Here is a 20,677-nt window from a genome sequence, read left to right as displayed (position 1 = left end):
ATAGTTGTGCACCAGATCTTGCACAATAAAGGGATTGAGTATGCCAATGAGTTTGCTCACGTATTTTCCCACATTATAGCTTGTGCTCACGTCCAACAAAGTGTGAGTGACTATTTTGCATGTGAAATACGAGTTTGGGAAGCCATTCTCATCAGTTCTTGAGCATGTATTGAGCAGTGGAGGCAGGCAAGCAGTGGAATAGATTTGGAGATCAGATCTGAGCTGTATTGTGTGTAACAGGTGGAGCTGGTACTGGATTGCTTGTGATAAGCATTGTACTTTGTAATGTTACATGATTCAATCAATATAATATACAGATAGTGTGGGGTTTTTAGCAAGATGCCTTCCCCGTGATACATACTGTGTTAATGCGTTTGATTGCTGCTTCTATGTGTGCCTGTGAATGTTTTCGCTTCTGTAAATTGATGATCAACGTAGAGGAGGTTATTTATTATGCATGTTCCGCTTATAAGTGTATAATCAGGATAATCTCTGTGAATATGTGTCATATTATTCAAAATTTCTACATACCATTCTGTCAGATTGCAACCCCATGACTTATATATTGTCGCGACAGTTGCTGGGGGGAAAATATTCAAAATGGATAGCAATCCTTCAAGGTTTTGATCTGGAATTTGTGAAATCCAAGTCAAAGAAATCTCTAGTTTTCGCAGAATTATTATGCGATCTCCCATCGTCGTCCAACGATGAAACATCTGAAGAATCAATCGTGGATGAAAGTTTGTTTCTGATATCTACAAGCAATGAGTGGTATGGGGATATAATCATTTATCTCCAAACCCAAAAATTCAGGCCAAACACCTCTCACTTTGAACAAAAACGTATTCGATACCAAGCAAAAGACTACATGATCGTCGGTGATACGCTTTACCGTCGCGGTGTTGATACGGTTCTGAGAAGGTGCCTCACCCATGAGGAAGCCGAAAAAGCCCTAAATGAGTGTCATTCAGGCGCGTGTGGGGGGCATCAATCTGGATATGCTACAACACAAAAAATCTTACGAGCAGGATACTTCTGGCCAACAATGTTCAAAGATTGCATAACCGCAGTCAGAAGTTGCCATGCTTGTCAAATTTTTGATAGAAAAACAAGAAGACCACCTGCACCTCTACAGCCAATAGTTGTTGTTGGGCCATTCGCCAAATGGGGCATCGATTTCATGACATGTAACCCCACCTCGACCGAGGGGCATGGGTATATCATAGTCGCAGTTGACTATTTTACCAAATGGGCCGAGGCGATGCCTACATTAGATAATACTGGTGAAACAACTACCCTTTTCTTTTTCAATCATGTAGTCGCCAGATTCAGCGTACCACAGGCTATAGTCACAGATCATGGATCACATTTTCGCAATCACATGATGGTTGAATTAGCTGCCAAACTAGGGCTATCCCACGACAGCTCTACTCCATATTATCCGCAGGCCAATGAACAAGTTGAAGCGATCAACAAGGTCCTGAAGCGCATGCTGCAAAGGATGATCGGAGTTCACAAAAGAAGATGGCACCTAATCCTGTACTTAGCTTTGTGGGCTTACCAAACATCGGTAAGGAATGCAACCGGGTTCACACCCTTCCAACTGGTATATGGCCTGGAAGCAGTCTTACCAGTCCAGTGTGAAATCTCATCTCTCAAACTCGCAATTGATCTCCTCCCCGGAACTTCAGAAGAAGAAGCTCGTTTCTTGGAATTAATCCAATTGGATGAAACCCATCGTGACGCCGCTTTGGCTAACGAAGCCCATAAGAAACGAGTCAAGACACAGTTCGACAAAAATGTCAAACCCCGTGTCTTCTCGGAAGGTGACTTGGTCCTGCTTTACGACCAAGAATCTGATAAATTGGGAGCAGGAAAATTTAAGTCTTTATGGATGGGCCCCTATATTGTTAAATGAGTGTTAGCTAAAGGAGCCTACGAGTTAATGGATTATGACGGAATTCCACTGGCGCAACCTCGTAATGGGTTGTACCTCAAGCGTTACTATGCACAAATAGTAACCAATATGCTTTTGTTATGTTTTTATTTTCGCTAAAGTGTTTGTTTTGGTCGAGTAATCCACTTTTTACATTTATTGCAGATGTCAAACCTATTGGATCCATGTGTTGGATATGCTGACGGAGCGAGTCGTAGTTCGCGGAACCTGTCCTCTGCAGCCTGGGCCATTTTTGATCCAAGCGGCGAGTTAGTAAATTTCAGAGGTGTATGTATTGGTCAATCAACGAATAACATCGCTGAGTATAGCGCATTGATAGAACTTCTCTATGATGCCATCACCCATGGTATACGCTGACTAATTGTCTGAAACCCGGCTATTTATCGCATGTTCCTAAGGGTTAAGATTTTGGAAAGAAAATTTGATCTTATTCAATACCAACATATTTCCAGAAACTTAAACACATTAACTGACTCATTAGCAAACTATGTGTTAGATAGACATTTGCAACATTTATAAAAAGAAACACACCATCAATGTTTTGCATGTGCATCATATAGCTCAACCAAAATAAAACCCCGAAAATCAAAAATATATATATAGTTGTTTATGGTTTACACATAATGTTCTGTAACCAAGACAAAATCAGTCCCACGACCCAAAAACTCAAAATGCTAGGGGGCACCCTAGTCTAATGATGCTCATGATAGCAAGTCACAGCCTGTGCGATCATGTGTAAGAGACAAGTCCATCGTCTGGGCACACCAGTAGTTTGGCGCTGTAACTGCAAAGGTAGCTCGTCGATCCTCACATTTGGAATACCGAGAGTAAGGCTCTCAACCTGCTCCTGCATAGCTGTGAGAGTCTCGGCCACATCGAGGTCGCGAAGAATAACCCTTCCGGCGGCCTCTCCTGCTGGGGCAATAGCTGGTACTCTCAGGCGAACTACTAGACGAACAGGACCAACATCTGCATGTACACATGAGTTTGATTAGAGTGTTGATAGAACAAAGCACAAGGACATTATAAAAAAAACAGTAAACAACAATATGGTCAGAGATTTTACCAATAGGACCCCACTGCTCGCCATCCGGCAGTACCAAATCTGGATCACCCCGGAAGTCCATGCCAGCATATGGATACTCAGAATAAACCATCTCCTGACGATCAAACCACCTGAAGAAGGTATCAGAAAATGAAATCTGAGACTGGCCAACATGCCTAGACATATGGTCAACCCATCTCTGCATACGTGGTTCAGTAGGAGAAGGTAAATCGAGTGCAATGTACTGCGGCTGCATCAGTGGTATCTTCTCCAAGGCAAAGGCGGTCAAAATAGAACCGAACCCAAAGTTCTTCAACCTCCCATTCTTTATCTTGGTCAACTGTTCTTTCATAACAAGAAGTACTGTGTCACACCAGTTGAACACCTTCGGTTGGAGGCATTCCAAGGCATGCTGCATATAGGATCTGTTGGCTACATGAAGAGACGCACTACCAGCCATCCTACCAAAGGTAAATAGGATAGTCCTAAGGGACCTATCAGTGACATCACGGATGATGATCTTGCCGTCTTTACTCGGCTGAGATCCTTCCCTACAATACTGGCAGACATAATCTCTCACAGAATCGCCTCCTCGGCCGAACCTGACAAAGAGATGGGGGCACCCCGCCTCGACAAGCCAGTCAAGAAATAGATGTCTACTGCAGTCAAGGGGATAGATTTTCCCCTAATCTAGAAAACCTGGTTGATAGGATCCCAGGAGTCAAGCAAATACTTTAGTAAGTTAATCTGTTGTCTCATGCTAGAGATGCGGAAGAACTTCAGCAAGCCACAATTCCACAGCGCGTTCACTGTAACAGGATCATGTAGGGAAATCATGTCCTCTTCTTCATGTTCTCGTTCTTGCCATGTAAGGGTCATCTTGCTCCAAGATATCTGAAAAAATAAACAAGAGAGGAGATTAGATCCTGATTTTGATGAGAAACAGGCAAAAATTCCATCAAAAACTATGCAACAAATTCCCTTTCTGCCCCCAACGCACCTGCAGCAGTGTTCCAGGTGCGTTGAATGTCAAACTGCCTTCATACAGGCCAACATTCAACACAATTTTCGATGTGCTGAGGGTGCGTTGATGGCAGAACGAATCCATCAAACCCCAGGGGCACAGAAAAGCAGGTAATAAAGCACAAAATACAAAAAGGAAACCATGAAAAGAAAGAGCTCAAGTTTAGCTCCTACCTGGTCCAGACGGCGCCGAGAATCGTCCACATAATCTCCTGAAATCAACTGATGAAAATCGAGGGGGAAAACACCTCCAAAGCTCCAACAAACCAAGTTCAAATGAAATGGTAAAATGAGAGGTAAAAAACACTTTTTAAGTACTTTTACGTAGTTCAAAGTAAAATATTAGCGTTTTAATCTCGTTTTCAAAGCAAATATTGTTCATTTTTAACTAGTTTGATGAGCAGTTGAAAATACAGTACAATCTTTGGAAGGACAAAGCTATCTATGGTAAAAAATCAAAACAAGACCACCTAATCGAGCAGTTTTAGCACATAGTTCAAGCTCGTTAAAAAATAAACATAAGATCTGAGCAAATGTTTCCACCCGCGTTTAAGCTCGTTAAAAAATGAACTATCCCCCCGGTAAATAACCACCGTGAATGAAGCATTTTCAGCCATTAAAGCCTTGGCCGTGTTTGCACCGTCACCTCCACTTTTCCATTGGCCGATCATTCACCTCCATTTGATTGTTTACCCATTTTGAGGAACAGCTGCGAAGAGTGATTTCACTAGCCATCCTTGTGACACTGCCGTGATTGGAAAATTCCAAACCTTACCTGGAATCAGCTGCTACCCATTTTATCACTCGTTCCTCAAAAGACGAGTCTTCTTTAAGCTCTTTTCATCTGACTCGTAAAATATGAAAAGATTGCCGAGTTTTGGCCTTCCAGCTCGTTAAAGCGACAAAAAGTGCTATCCCTCCTCTAGATTTTAATCTTTTTGGACCTGAGGGATTATTGCACAAAAAGATCGAGCGCTTGTTTTGTTCGGCTCGTTAAAAATATCGAAAAATTCATCCCTTCTGTATTGTTTTATACGTTTTCGGACTTAAGGGATTAGATGACAAAAAAGGAATTCCGGAGTTACCTTTACGTACCTTTTCAGACTCTCTAAAAATGAAAAGGACCGAGTTATCTTTGTCGTTAGACTCGTTAAAAAGATTAAATAGCGACAAACTTGTCTTTAGGCGAGAACGAGTTTCACTATCGCTAGGCTCGTTAAAACATAGCGATGGGTTTGCCCGAAGGAAAAATTATAGAACAAGCATATGTTATCCTCCTCAAGCTTGACAAAAATAAAGAGGTACTGGTCAGCAATGACTGGGGAAAAATTGGGAAGAAAACTCAAAGAAACTTTGTTGGTAGCAAGTCGCTCTTGAACATGACACTTCCACTCCGTGCCTGAGTCGTGTTGGGTTGTTTCATTCACCGGTCACATCACCATGGTCATACCATACCATCCACATTTGGGGTAAATGCTACCAATCCATCACATAAGTGTCGCCGACATGTTCAAGAGAAGTCATCCAGAGAAGTCACCTATGTCCCATCCACTACCATACATTATACTTCATTCTTTCATGACCGCCACCCTCAACCATATATCATCAGATCGTTTTCACCTCCATCAAAATCATTTGCTCCGTTCCGTGTCATTGATGTGGGATTCATTAAGTCCCTCCTTTGACGGATCGCTTCTTGTCGACATCAGCTCATTATCCAAGAAGTTGATATAGGAACAACCCCTTCAGTACTTTGAAGCTTGCATGCCTCAATGGCAAGTTTCTCACTTCCGGCGACATGTATACATCAATGACCTTCAACCGAAAGATTTTGCGTGGTGTTCGATGCCAAGTCCTTTATTCACACCACGTGAATTGTACTGCAGTACCTTGAGGGTCATTATCATTATCGGTGATTCCTCTCGCGCTTGTTAACAGTTTACATCATTGACTGGTAATCAAGCGATGTCTTTCCATGTTCGACTTCAAAACATTTCTCACATGGATCGACTTGTACTTCGAGTGAAGAGTGGACGAGATTGAAGACCCCGGATCTAGTTTCATCCATCCAGGCTGCGATATATATTCAGAAAAAATAAAGACATTGAAATGTACAACATTGCAGCACAGATAATCATCCTACCAAAAGGATGATGACTCCATCAGAATAATCAGTCTACCATCAGACGATTGTCTGTCCTATGTACATGAAAATGAATTTATAAAGCTGGGCATGGGAATGCCCGCCTCAGCTAGATCATGAAAACAGTATGAATATAATGTATTGTATTGTATCTTACTACAGGTCTCCTCCCAACATTGAAAGAGCTTCAGATCCTCCTAATAAAGCATTTCACCCAATAAACGGCCTCATACTTTAGGGGGCAACTGTTATAGACATTTTTGTGCCTTACAGCTCCAAGCATGAAATGTCCATAAACCAAGGGCTCCTAAGTCCTTAAAATTGTTGTTATTACTCCTAAAGGAACAAGGTCAACAGATTACAACTTCTCCCAGAAGTTCTCCACTAGAAACTGCTCAGAACTAGTCAAATCAGGATCATTTCAGCTGCTCCACTAGCTAGCTGCGTTGCAAAGCACCCAAATACACTGGCTAGGTGCGTTGCAACGCACCTAAATGCACTACCAGGGTACGTTGGGCGAGAAATGACATGTGGCAGAGTCATTCCACGAGGTGGAGAGACAATGGAAGCTTCCAGAATCTTCTCCAATGACACTTTCCTCACTGAATTCGACCAGTGATGAGTAAGAGGCTCTCAGTCTCCAAGTGGAAGCAAGAATTGACAGAGAGAAGCCACTAATCAATTCATGAGCTGATTCATCCTCTTTGCATACATCTATATATGGATCCCTCACCAAGAGATCCAGAGGTTGGAATTTGGTACATTACAGAGAATTGTTGTTGGTTTTGAGATAGATATCAGAGTATTGGGTGATTTATGCTTTGTTGGAGGTGAAGAGGCGATTCTATGCTGGGAGGTTGATGCTGGATCAGGAATCATCGGTTGTAACTCCTCCTGGATCTTCTTGTTTTATCAATAAAACTATTTGAGTTTCTCCTACATGCTTATCTATCATTGATGTTTGTTACATTTGTATGTTTAGCTTAAATCTGATCCTAAGCTATTTATGAATATAAATCCATGTCTTTGTGTAGTTTCCTTCTTCTTGATCTTACAGGAACTTGGTGAAGCTGGGCAAGTAAGGGAGCAGGTAGCTGGAAGCTGTCAAAGAGGAGAGAGATTGGATCAAAGGACTAGTGCAAGACACAGGTTGGTTCATCCTATTCCTCTTCGTTTATAGTTCATAAAGGAGAATACGAAAGTAGTTTTCCCTGTTTGTTTCTGAGGTCATTGTCACACCTCAGTGGGATAGGGTCGTTCTAAATAGACACTTTTCCCGTTAACATGCCCATTGACTGGGAAATCAAAAATTGTTTCTCTTTCCATACTTTGCAGCATGAAAGTGTTGTTCCCTTGGACCTGAGAAATGACAAAAGGTCCAGTCCACAGAGCATCGAACTTCCCATGATTGACTTTATTTTCCTTTAGTGCATCCCATTTAAGAACCATGTCTCCAATTTGAAAATTGTCCATCTTTGCCTTTCTGTCAAAGGCTTCCTTGATTCTCTTTTGATGTGTTGCAGACTTTTCAATCAATTGATCTCTAATTTGATGCACTTCAGCCATGTCACTAATCCTCTTTGCCATGTCCTTTTCCTCATTCTTCTCTTCCTGCAAGAACTTGGCCTCAAGGAGGGTCAACTAGATTGGTAATGCAGCCTCAGTGACATATACCAGCTTGAACGGAGAATTCCTTGTGGATTTCTTGGTGGTCACCCTATCAGCCCACAATGCAAATTTCAGTTTGGAATCCTAGTTCCTTTTGTTGTCTTCCAGCAGCTTTTTGATTATCCTTATCAGGCTCTTATTGGATGATTCTGCTAGACCATTACCTTGAGGGTAATATGAGGTGGAATGCACTATCTTAATGCCCATTGAGTCGCACATGTCCACCAACTCTTTTCCCTAAAGGCTGTTGCATTTTCTATAACCAATTTGTGTGGACAACCAAACCTGGTGAAAATTTTTTCTTTCAAGAACTTCATGACAACATGGTGATCAACTTTCCTAGTAGGGATGGCCTCAATCCATATAGTGAATTAGTCAGTGGCTACTAAGATCCATTTGTGCTAGCCACTAGAATGTGGATTAATTTCCCCTATAAAATCCAAGCCCCATTGCTGGAAAGGGCCACTAGCATGTATTGGCTTCAAGGGTAAGGATTTCAACTGCTGTTTACCTTCAAACCTATGGCACCTATCACAAGATTTTACAAATGAAAAGACATCAAAAAACAGAGTGGGCCAATAATACCCAGCTCTGAGGACATTGTGGGTTGTGGTTTTCCAATAGTGATTTCCTCCACAGATGCTAGAATGAAACTGATGCATGACTTCCACAGATTGTTCTTTGTCCAAACATCTTAAAAGGATTCCAGATGGATCCCTCCAATAAAGCAAGTTTTCATGAATACAAAACCTAGCTGCTCTGAGCTTAATATTCCTAGCTTGGCTTGAACTAAGGCCTGGAGGAACTTCTAGCTTCAGCAAAAATTGAGCTATTCTAGAATACCATTCACAAGAATCTATATTCTCAACCAACAACCGATCATGTCCTACTGTTGCTTCTTCTGTCCGTCCATCGTCTGAATTTGTACCCATGTAGTTTATGTCAAGCATTTTGCAATTTTCTTTAGCCATCAGCTGAGCAAGGCCCTTGCCCTTGACAAGCTTGGTGGGTTTCAATTCTATGTTGAATTCAATAAGCTTTGCAATCCATTTAGCCCTTCTTCCATCAACATCTGGCTACGTTAGGACATCCTTTACTGAAGCAGAGGACACATATGCAATTACCTTGGAGTACAGAATGTAGATTCACAAAGCTTTTAAGGATTTCATAAGAGCATAAGCCTGTTTTTCGATAATATCATACCTTATTTTAGCATCCCTTAAGGTTTTGCTGAAAAATGCCACTAGATGCTCTGAATCCCCATCATCTTTTTGTAATAAGACTGTTGCAAGGGTGTCACCAGAAGCAAAGAAGAAGATATGGAACTCCTTGCTATAGTCTGGGCTAATCAAAGTGGGGGCTTCCATAATAGCTCTTTTGATGGCTTCAAAAGATCTTCTTGCTGCATTAGTCCATTTGATCTCTAATCCCTTTTTCAGCATAGAGGTGATGTGTTTTACCAATTCTGCAAAATTAGGAATAAACCTCCTTACAAAACTTATTTTGCCCAGAAAGGATTGGATGTCCTTTTTTGATCTTGGGATAGACAAGGTCTATATCGCTTTCATTCTCTCTAGGTAAATTTTGACACGTGCAGCAGAAACAATGTGTCCTAAAAGCTTGCCCTCTTCTAAAGCAAATTGTGACTTCTTAGGATTCACTGATATCCCAAACCTTCTGCACTTCAAAAACACTTTCTTCAAATTCTGAAAATGATCTTGATGGTTGCTGGAGTATACTGTTATATCATCTAGGTAGACAAGGAGAAACTTATCCTTCTCTCCTACAAACGCTATATCCATGGCTCTCTGAAAGGTAGCCCCAACATTCATCAGCCCAAAGGGCATCTTAGAGTACATAAAAGTGCCCCAAGGAGTGGTGAAGGCAGTCTTTTCTTGGTCATCTGGGTGTACAACAACTTGGTTATACCCTGAAAATCCATCCAGGAAGGACATAAATTTGGCTCCTAAGACTTTCTGTAGCAAATGTTCCATCTTTGGCAGGGGATAGTTGTCCTTTTTGGAACATTTGTTCGGGTTCTTGAAATCGACACACAACCTGATTTCTCCACTTTTCTCCCTCACCACTACCAAGTTGGCTACCCACTTCGAATATCTCAGGGGAACTATGATTTTGGCAGCCAACAACTTCTTGATTTCTTTTTCAATCAGAGGGAGGAGCAAATGATTTATGGGCCTCAGCTTCTGTTTGAAAGGAATGGTGTCTTTCTCCAATGGGATCTTATGCTGGATGATATTTTTGTCATTAGTTTTAAGATCACTGTATTCCCAGGCAAATAAATAGGCAAATTGCTTCATTAAGGTGCAGTACTAAGACATTTGGGTAGTAGACAAATGAGTGGAAAGATCTATATACTTTGGATGATCTGGACTCCCTATGTTATGCCTATGGACTGTAGATTGATTTTATTTTTTGGAAATCTTATGAGGCACATCATTATGGTTAAACAGCTTCTCTAGAGGCACTAGCCCTTTAGGTATATGATTGCTAGGCAACTGAACAATGTTGTCTTGGCCAATTTTGTTCCTTAGTTGGGGCTGGGTACATTCCTCCAAGGTTTCATTCTCTTGATCAATTTTCATTTCAGAGAATTCATCAATGACTTGCAGAAACCTAGTTACTTCATCATCATCCTCAAAAACTTTCCAGTGCTAAACGTTATCAAGCAAAGATGGTTTATATTTTACCTAGACTTGATAAGACAATCTAAGGGGCGTGGGAGGGATGAACATGCTAACAGACACAACAAGGGAATCAACAAGCTGATTTTTTACTCTAGGAATATATGAGATACATATGCTATCAAAATATTCTTTGAGTCTCCATACCTCATCTCTTTACACTTTCAGCCTTGGGTGCCTTGCTTGGAATGTTTTGTTCACTTGTTGAATGATGAGATCATCATCTCCAAACACCTTTATGTCTCTAATTCCTATGTCTTTTGTAGCTCTTAAGACCAATATCAGAGCCTCATACTCTACTATGTTGTTGGTGACCTGAAAAGTCAATTTAAAAGACAAATTTGTGCTTTCTTGTTTTGGAGACACTAGCACCACTCATGCTCCTGCAGTTTCCTTTGAACAGGCTCCATCAAAGAACATATCCCAAGCCTGTGTCCCTTCATCTTCCATGGCCTGGCATAGTGATTTCTTGAGCTACACCAAGGCCTTATGGGATTCTTCAATTTGGAGAATACATGCTCCAAAATTAGTGTCCACAACGTAAATGGGATGATTAGTGGGATTCTTCTCATCACTGATGATATAGGCCAACCGGGCTTCCCTTTATAGTCTTCTTCTTTCTCCTCCAAAAACTGGGACGGTGGCATAAGACAAGTCATTTTGCAATGTCCCACCCAACCTCTTAATCCACCCTTTGGAAAGTAGCATATCAAACTTAGGGGGGACATCTTCTACCACAATATCCATCATCATGCTTTTCATGGGCAACTGAGTTAGGGTGATAGCTAAGTCTTTGATTAACCCCAAACATTTCACCTTCCTCGAATCAAAGGAGAACAAGTCATGATAAGGTTAGGTAATATCAAGGCCTAACTCTTCCATGAGAGCTTTGGGCATCAAATTATGACTAGCACCTGTGTCCAGTAGATAGTTGTGGAGGATTTTGTCATGAATGGTCAAGGAGACATAAAATGATAGGGAATTGTCATTAGCAGGTTTAGTCATTGGGCTAAGCACAACTGCAGGTTTATCATCTTGTAAATTCACATAGTCATTGGATGCTTGTGTGGCTTTCAGCTCAAGGGCATCAAGGATGGGCTTCCTAAAGACCTCACTCTTTGCAAGTTCTATCAGAGGTATATATATTTTTAACTTCTGGACTTCTGATTCAAAACTAAAGGGGGAAGGGGACTTGTCAGGGCCTCTTACCTCTTGAGCCAGTGTTTTTAGGATGATGGGATCAGTTGTCGGTCACTTCTTGTTGTTGATCTGCTGCTCTGTGGGGACAACATCTCTTTGGGCAGGATTCTCTTTGACATTACTCATTCCTGACCTCAAGTTATATCTTTGCTGGTCTTCAGTCTGTAGAACTGCTTCTCTGTCCCACTCTTGACTAGCCTGGTCCCTGAATAATGACTCCTCGTAGGAAGCTAATGCCAAAAAGGCAGCACTGCCCTTGTCTTCCATGCTATGAATCTCATCCTCTTCATCAAATTGATCCTCCTCCATGACTACGTTCTAGAAAGGAGTCTTAACCCTTTGTTCTTTACTGGCCTCCTTGCCCCTCTAAATGATCTGCAATCATTCATTTGCTCTTCTGAATGGATTTGGATTTCTAGAAGCAAATGTATTAGGAAGCCTTACTTTCCCAGAACTCTGCTCAACCTTAATTTGGATATTTCAGCAACCAATGACTCTATCATTTTAGTCATTTTGTCTATTTTGGGTTCTAAAGACAAAGAAGAAGAGGAACTATGAAGACAAAGAAGAAGAGGAAGAATCACCTCTCTGCCTCCTTCTATCAGTGTGTCCTTTGAGTTTCTCTGTAGCCATGATATTGGATTCCACCTCCAAGGTTGCATCTTTCATTTCAGCTAGAGAAGCACATATTCTCTCTCTTAACAACAAGCAGAAATCAAATCAAAGGCATTGGCATAGGTGAGTTTGGCAGAGGTGGGGGTAGGCTTGACTTCAACTGGTATCTTGCTATACATGTAGGTTTTAACCCTGTACAGAAATTACCTGCATATGAATTCTTAAACAAAGAAAATAAACAATGCGGGAGCATAACCCATAAAACACATATGTAGAGAGATTTTTCCCTGGATCCCAAAACCGGGACTACCAGCTTGATTTTTCATTATGTTCCTTTCAATGTTACAATACATATTTATACATGCTGAAGCATCCAATACCATGGACCGAAAACCATCGCATCCAATACCATGGACCGAAAACCATCGCGTCCAAAAAACATGTGCGAAAATCATGCACAAAACCATAGGTGGGTCTGCCCAACCTAACATATGGTCCAAAACCAAAATTTTCCGAGGAGCTGCCCCGGACCCCATAAAGTGGGGTTATGGGTGCCCTTCAAACCCCCTATTAACTACGTGGAAAGAATATAACACAACCCAACAATACATACGATTGAATATTTTATTAAAATCAGACAATGACTCCCCAATTTCCCTTTTCAGGTTGCCAAACTCAGTATGGTAGTATCGTAGGTCTTTCTTATCTCACCAATGCTTTAAAAACACATCATCTAATGCTTTAATGTCTACTATAGACCTAGGGGTCAGTTCTTTGAACCACTTTCTAGCCTCTCCATCAAGGCTTTGGACAAATACTCTCTTCCACACATCATTTTCACTGATATCTAGGTTATCAACATAATTATAAAAATACTCAAGGTGTTCTTCAGTTGTTACTCCCTCTGTACTAGTGAACTTAGGCATGTATTTATGATATTCTCCTGTAGGCATGGAATTCAAAGGACTAGGCAGGACCAAGGGTCCATACCTAGCAACTATGATTCTCTCCATTTTCGTGGGTGCTTACGAGTCTGCCATGACTAGGGTAGATGAAAGGGTACTGGCAGTTTGGATGATAGAAAGCTAAGAAATGAATGACAAGGCTGAAGGAAACTGATGGACTATAGGGGAGGTTTTATTTGGGCTAATATCTGAAGGAGGACCTAAAGGAATGGGAGCTTTATGATTCTCTGAAAATATTTCTGCATTGCTAGTACTAGAGGCTATATTTTCAATATGTAGATGTTATGTTACAAGCTTTTCTTGCAGAGATATATAATATTGTTTAGGCTTACCTGATCTTGATGCTCCTTTTTGTGATGTATTTCTCTGTTTGAAAATATTCTCAGGGTTAGGTACTGGGTCAGCTAGTGATTTTTGAGGATTTCTCCAAGTATGCCTTACAAACTGAGCCAAAAATGGGATGTGGAGTTGCCACGAGGTTCGGCCTCTAGTAGAGTTGCCAGATAGATGATTACAACAAAAAATGTGTCCAAACTTTGTCTCTCATCAAAGTTGGATCTGTGTCATTCTCCCAGGGAAGTTGAGCTTCAATCTCCTCTCCCCGGAAATGGCACCAATTATGTTAGGATTCCAAGAAACTCTCTTAAGTTGTAGTTCGGAGATGCCTAATAACATATAAATTAAACTATTGTTGCAAGGTTTAATGGAAGGAATGATGGTTGGTTCAAGCCAAATAACCACTTCTACTCTGTTTCACTCCAGACATGCATGAACACCCTCATACTACAAGGCTTTAGACCACCAATGCTCACAGTTTAGATATTTAGGTGAATATGGAGAATACTAACCACACCAGAAGATACACAAGATCATGTGATGGCTGGCTGCCACTAGTACATAAACCTGCAAATCTAATCTATTAATGCAAAGACAGGATGATAGCTCTCCTGCATTAGATAGAAAGAAACCTGAGCAACCTATTCAATGATGCATTCAAGATTCTAACACGGAGATAAGATGATATTTATCTAGTGCTAAACATCAAAATATCAAGAACACAACATCTCAGGTACAAGATTAGAACAGATGAAAATGGACAGTGAGCAGTTAACAGCAAAAGAAGCTTGTATTTGCTGAAAATGAAGATGAGATGCTCCAAGTGACAAAATGTCTATAGTCTCTAGAAGTTCAACCTTACATCAAATGCCAACCCTAATTACATATTTCTTCTGGATATTTATAAGTTTACATTACTATGGCACCTAGCCATTTAGGTATGGAGGGGTATTAATTAACCACCAACTGCATTTAACTGCCTAATGGAGTCTATGAATGAGGTTACGTGCTTCACTGTGCAAATCTGATCTGTACAACTATTGTGCTATCCTTTAGGTGGTTGGAATGCTTGAAGCAGTGAAGTCCATGACTGATAAATTCTGATACAAAGCCATGCTATGTCCTTTTCTCCTTTGGCCATGCTTTCTGTTTAATGTGGTTGTTGGGGATATTACTGTAACCGATCCTAGTAGAGCTGGTCATCTCCTTCTTTGGGCAACAAAATGGTCATAGGACGTGGGATGCATGAGTATGCAGACAGTTGGGATGAGAGAGAGAGAGAGAGATGACCGTCAGATCAGGGAAATGGATGGCGGAAATGGCTCAACGGAGGCTATCGGCTGAGATGGGAGTGGGGTGTGTTAGGGTCGTTGGATGTTCAGTGGACAGATCAGACGGTCATCGGGTGACGGAGTTGCACGGGCGAGGGTGGTTTGGTCAGGCGGTAACGGTTTTCATTGCACTAGTTTTGGGCGCTAAGTGGTAAATGCCTGGGGCCGAGCGATTCCCCTCAATGATCGACACATAGCAGGGGATGAGAGAGAAAAACCACTCTCATCGCGTGCTATCGCTCGATCAAGTTGATTGCGCAATGTATGCGAACACTGTCAGATCTGGTAGAAATGATCTGACAGTGGAAATTAGTCGAGCGGGTCACCTTTATCAGGTGCAATGTGGGCCGTTATATTGTGGGGGAATGATCAATGGCAGGAAAGAAATGAGGGGTTTATGAGCACGTGAGGGTGTATGGGTAAGGTTTTAAGGTTGGTTTGGGCTTTGCGCTTAGAGATGGGGCCAAAAGGAACTTTTTTGGATTTCAAAAGGTTTATTCAAGGAATGGGAAAGGTTTAGAGGCGAGCGGGGCGAAGGAAGAAAGGTAAAAGTGACCAATGTGAGCCCCCTTTGTACACAAACGAAAAAACCATGCTTCTTTCTGACCTTAGAAAGTCAGTGCTGCATAGCGGAGCTAACAGTTACAAAGGAGTTCTACCAACAAATCTCCTTCCATGGCTACCTGTAACATTTGTTTCAAGCAATTTTGTGAGAGATTTTAGATGCAGAAACTCAACTTTGTTTACCCAAGTTAATGTCATACTTGATATATAATACTATTATTTGAGTAACTACGGGTTATGTTGTCCACCATTTAACTATGATTCCTCATGTTCATTGTATTTAAATAATAGGAAGAAATGCATATTCTTCCAATGAATTCTTTCGATGCCTTTGTGTTCTTTCCAAACACTTTCATCCTACAATTTTCCTGCATTAGTCACAACAAGTCACACTAGTACATTTGACCAATCAACATGTATAAAATATCATGTTAGGTTAGTTCAAACAATAGCCATCAAAATCGTAACCCATATGTAACCATCATAAATCAGAATCATATGTAATATGTATACTAATACTGAAACAAAACACTGATGCTTATCCTTAGTTTCCAATACCATTCCTCAGTTTCCACTTTTGTCTTGCCTCTGTACGCACTCTAGATCAGTTTCCACACACAGAAATCACCTAGTGCCTTCTCTTCAACCATGTGCACCTACACATAGTGTGCATTACACACATACAACTATACATGTCATATATCATCATGCAATACTTGCATCCATACGAGTACCATATGTACCGTTTGTACACAGTACCACCTGTACACATGTACCCAATACCAAATTTCCATAGCATCACTTACATGACATATACTTCATCTACATGTTTTCAACCATGTTGGTATTAATATGCCAAAAACTTCTTCAATTATTCATATTACCTTTAGACAAGTCTTATCAAACCGTGTTCGGTTTGTCGATTGGAGAATAAGGAATTCATGGACTTGTTCAACTCTTGCAACCAGAGCATAACTTGATTTTTTTATGTCAAAGTATTCAAGTGATTTTATTTAGCTAATCCTTTTCAAGTATCTTGTCATTGCAAGAAATTTTCAGCAAAATGATAACATAGATCTGCATAATACAACTTTACAACCCCAATAAATTTGAGTTTTGGGATTGAATCTTTCCTATAAACAAGATTTTAATAACAACAGAATATGACCTCAACTTAATCATAAAGCAGACTATTGACTATGATAGTTAGTTCAATATGGACTTCAATTTTATATTTAATGTCTAATAACAACCTTAACTTTGTCTCTAGCCAAGAAAATAATCATTTGGTACTCAACAATATCCACACATAAACTACTTATGTCATATGGTTTCATGTTTTCTCTTTTTAACACTACTTGAAATACCTTGTTGGCCATGAATAATTTAGTGTATATTCAAAACCAATCGAACAATTATTATGTAAGCACATACACCTCCTATATATGAGTCATGAATGAAGGTTACAATTTTTCACACTCCCCAATCTCTTACTTTCTAGGATACTATGTATACCAGGGTGTGAACTTGGGTCATTATCATGTGGATACCCCACCATAACACTAGATCATAATTTGTTAGAATAGAATTCATTTCCTGGAAACCGATCAATTGTTAAATTCCTTAAAATGAATTGTTTAAGCAATAATAGTTATGTTGTCATATTCAAACCCAGACAAAACTATCAACAAAATCTGAGAAATATAAATAGTGATACAAAATATGCATTTCATATTTTAAAATTGTCAATTGATTTGAATAAATTGCTTGATATCATTGATAGGCATTCACACTGATATCTAAATAATTGCTTCAAACTTACATTGATGTGCATACCCATCCAAATAGATATGGGGTTCTATTAATATCTCACAAATAGGAACTTTTCAAATATGCAATTTGAAGTTTGAGGAAATTATTAACCATGGAGAAAACTATTCTCGATATCTCTTTTATATTTCTACAGTTCTCCTCATTCTCCTTAGCAGTTATTAAAGACCCACCAAAGTACTAAGGTAAAGAAATTTCAAGAATATAGCACATGCGTTAGAAACAAAGCTCTTTTGTAGTCTGCTTGAAGAACTCGAGGAAATTACTTCACAAGTTTCCTTCACAATCGAGGGTATACTCGATGTCAATAAATCAGATTCAATAACATACTAGATATTGGAATGTTTTAAAATTATCCTCCGATCCCAATTTATGCGTAGCCCCCGCGTTCCCATCTACAACGCATAGGAAAGTTAGAGCAATGACTACTTTGGTACCGTGGAGATCAGGATAAACCTCATCCCTATGAATTCTTTTTAGAGATGGAACATTCCTTAGTTGGGAGGATTTGTGGATTCTTAACGAGAGCGGCTTTGTGAATCGAAAGGGAAACGATAGTTGTAAGGGTGATTTCCTGAGTTAATAAAATTTGAAAGTGATTTTGTGCTTTAAATCTATCGCTAAAACCAAAAATCTATTACCTTTTTGCGTTTATAAACTTGATTTCTTTAAAAATTTAAATAACAAACAAACATACCACAAACCATAACCATGCATACACTATAGTTAGTATTTTCGTGGGATTTGACTTTCCTACCTTCACTTGCTCCAATCCATCCCTTCAACATCAACCATGCAATGGAGGAATTTTGACTAGGAAAAGAAACAGTTACAACATACGAGCCCCTATGGCCCCATATGGCCTGTAGGAAGAATTAATTCCCAATGGATAAGAAATCGATGAGGCGAGAGTTCAATTGACTAGTAGAAACTCACTCAACACGGAAATGAACTAACAAAAAAAACTATCCCTATTTCGTACTCTTCTCAATATTTTCAATGTCCCATATTTTTCAGGGTTGTATTGTCATTTTTGAGATTGAAGAACATGCAAAGTTACAACCCATGCTTATGTATCCAACCATCCTTAATTAGTCGAGATCCATGCAGGATCCAATGGAAATTCCATTTTAAAATATAATTTGTTATTTTTTCATGGAGAAATATGTTTTGTGACACTCTGAGCCCTAGTTCCATCTAGATTAGAATATAATTTGTGCCTCTTATCTATCTTAGTTTCAATTATTTAGATATGGATTTACTCAAAAGAATGCTATGCAACCAGCTCACAAAAAGATAGAAAAGATAGTGCAACCAGCTCACAAAAGATAGAAAAGAAAGATCAAAGACTTCAAAATCAACCTCTTTGAGGGGGAAAACTCCTTTACATTACACAAATGAACAATTCTTGGATGATTCAAATGAAAAAACCTCCTTTCTATATATAGGATTCTAAGGGGTCACAATATAATCAAGGCAAACATAAAAATAATAATGTAAGGGCATAATAATAAAAATAGTGGGCTTCTATGGGGAAAAATAATAACAATATGGGGACAACATGGGCAAAAAAATAACAATAAGAGCTACAATGAAAATAATAATGGGGGAATACACTAGTATTATAGGGACCTAACATGCCCCTCTACTTCAAAAAAGTGTTTTCCTCAATGCTTGAATATGTCTAGATGCTTTTGTATAAAATTATCATCCTCCCATGTGGAATATTCAACAAGTAAGTTCTTCCACTTGATGAGATACTCTAAAATTGATCGATTTCGTAGCTTTCGATTTCTTGTTTTTATGACTGCTTCAAGTTCCAGTATAATTTTTTCTTCCTTGTCAAGTTCTGTGAATATTGTTTGACTGGGAGCATGTCACCTATAACCTTCTTTAAGCATGAAACTTGGAAAACTAGGTGCACTCAGGAAGATGCGTGAAGCTCCAATTTGTATGCCATAGTACCAATCTTTTGCAACACCTTATACTAACCATAATGTTCTGGTTATAATTTATTATCCTTCTTAGCTTGCTCGAGGGATATTTGTTTGTATGGTTGTAGTCATAGAAATACCTAGTCACCTACATCAAAACCTCTTTCACTGCGATGTTAATTTGCCTGTTGTTTCATTATATTATGTGCTAAAGTGAGGTTATCCTTTAAGAGTTGAAGAACTTCTTGTTGATGGTCGATGTGATCTTCCACTACTTGAACCTTAGAAATTTCTCTTAAATATGATGTGATGGATGGTGGATGATATCCATAAAGTGCCATAAATGGGGTCATTTTTGCTGCAGTATGGAAGGAAGTGTTATACCACCATTTAGACAAAGGAAACCACTTGACCCATTGTGTATGTTAATTAGTTACAAAGAAATGAAAATATCCTTCCAAACTTTTGTTCACTATCTCAATTTTCCCTTCAGATTGAGGATGATAAGATGAGCTATGAGCTAACTAAGTGCCCAAACAAGAAAATAATTCCTCCCAAAATTTCTAGTGAAAATGGGATCTCTATCACTTACAATAATCTATGGGTTTCCATGTAGCTTTTATATTGCTTCCATAATTGCAGTAGCAAATGTACTGGCTTTAAATGGATGAGATAATGAAAAAAAGTGTTCATACTTGGTAAGTATATCAACTAACCATGATGACACTCTTTCCTTCAGACTTGGATATATTTTTGATAAAATCCATTGAAACCTCCTTCCAACATTAACTTGGAATGGATAAAGATTGTAACAGACCCGGGGCCTTAATTGTTTCAACTTTATTTTATTGGAAAACCAAACATTCCGCAACAAACTTTTGAATATCAAATTTAAGGCCATCCCAAAAAATTCCTTCTTAACCCTGTGGTAAGTTTTTAAAAATCTTTAGTGCCCTCCTAACGAAGAGGTGTGCAATTCAAGAAGAATATTTTGTGAGTTAGGAATTCTTATAGAGGTATAAGTGATCTTTGTACCATAATGAACTCATTTTTCCATCTAAATGTGTAAAGTTTACTAGGATCTTGCTACAACTTTTAAATGAGTTCCCACACTTATTCTTCATTATTCCATTCATCCCTTTCTTCGTTTATCCAATCTGGTTGGATAGTAGAAATGGCACAAAACAATGCTTCCACATCCTCATGATTTCTTGAGAGTGCATCTGCAACAATATTTTGCTTCCCTTTTTTGTATATGATTTCAAAGTCATAACCCAACATCTTTGTGACCCATTTTTGTTTCTCTTCTGAAGATAACCTTTGTTCTAAAAAGTATTTAAGACTATCATGATCCATTTTTACCT

Source organism: Pinus tabuliformis, chromosome 2_1 (genome assembly GCF_031772625.1).
Source record: "Pinus tabuliformis cultivar Carrire ecotype Pingquan chromosome 2_1, CPIR1, whole genome shotgun sequence".
NCBI classification, from domain to species: domain Eukaryota; kingdom Viridiplantae; phylum Streptophyta; class Pinopsida; order Pinales; family Pinaceae; genus Pinus; species Pinus tabuliformis.
Note: the sequence above shows the minus strand (reverse complement) of the source record.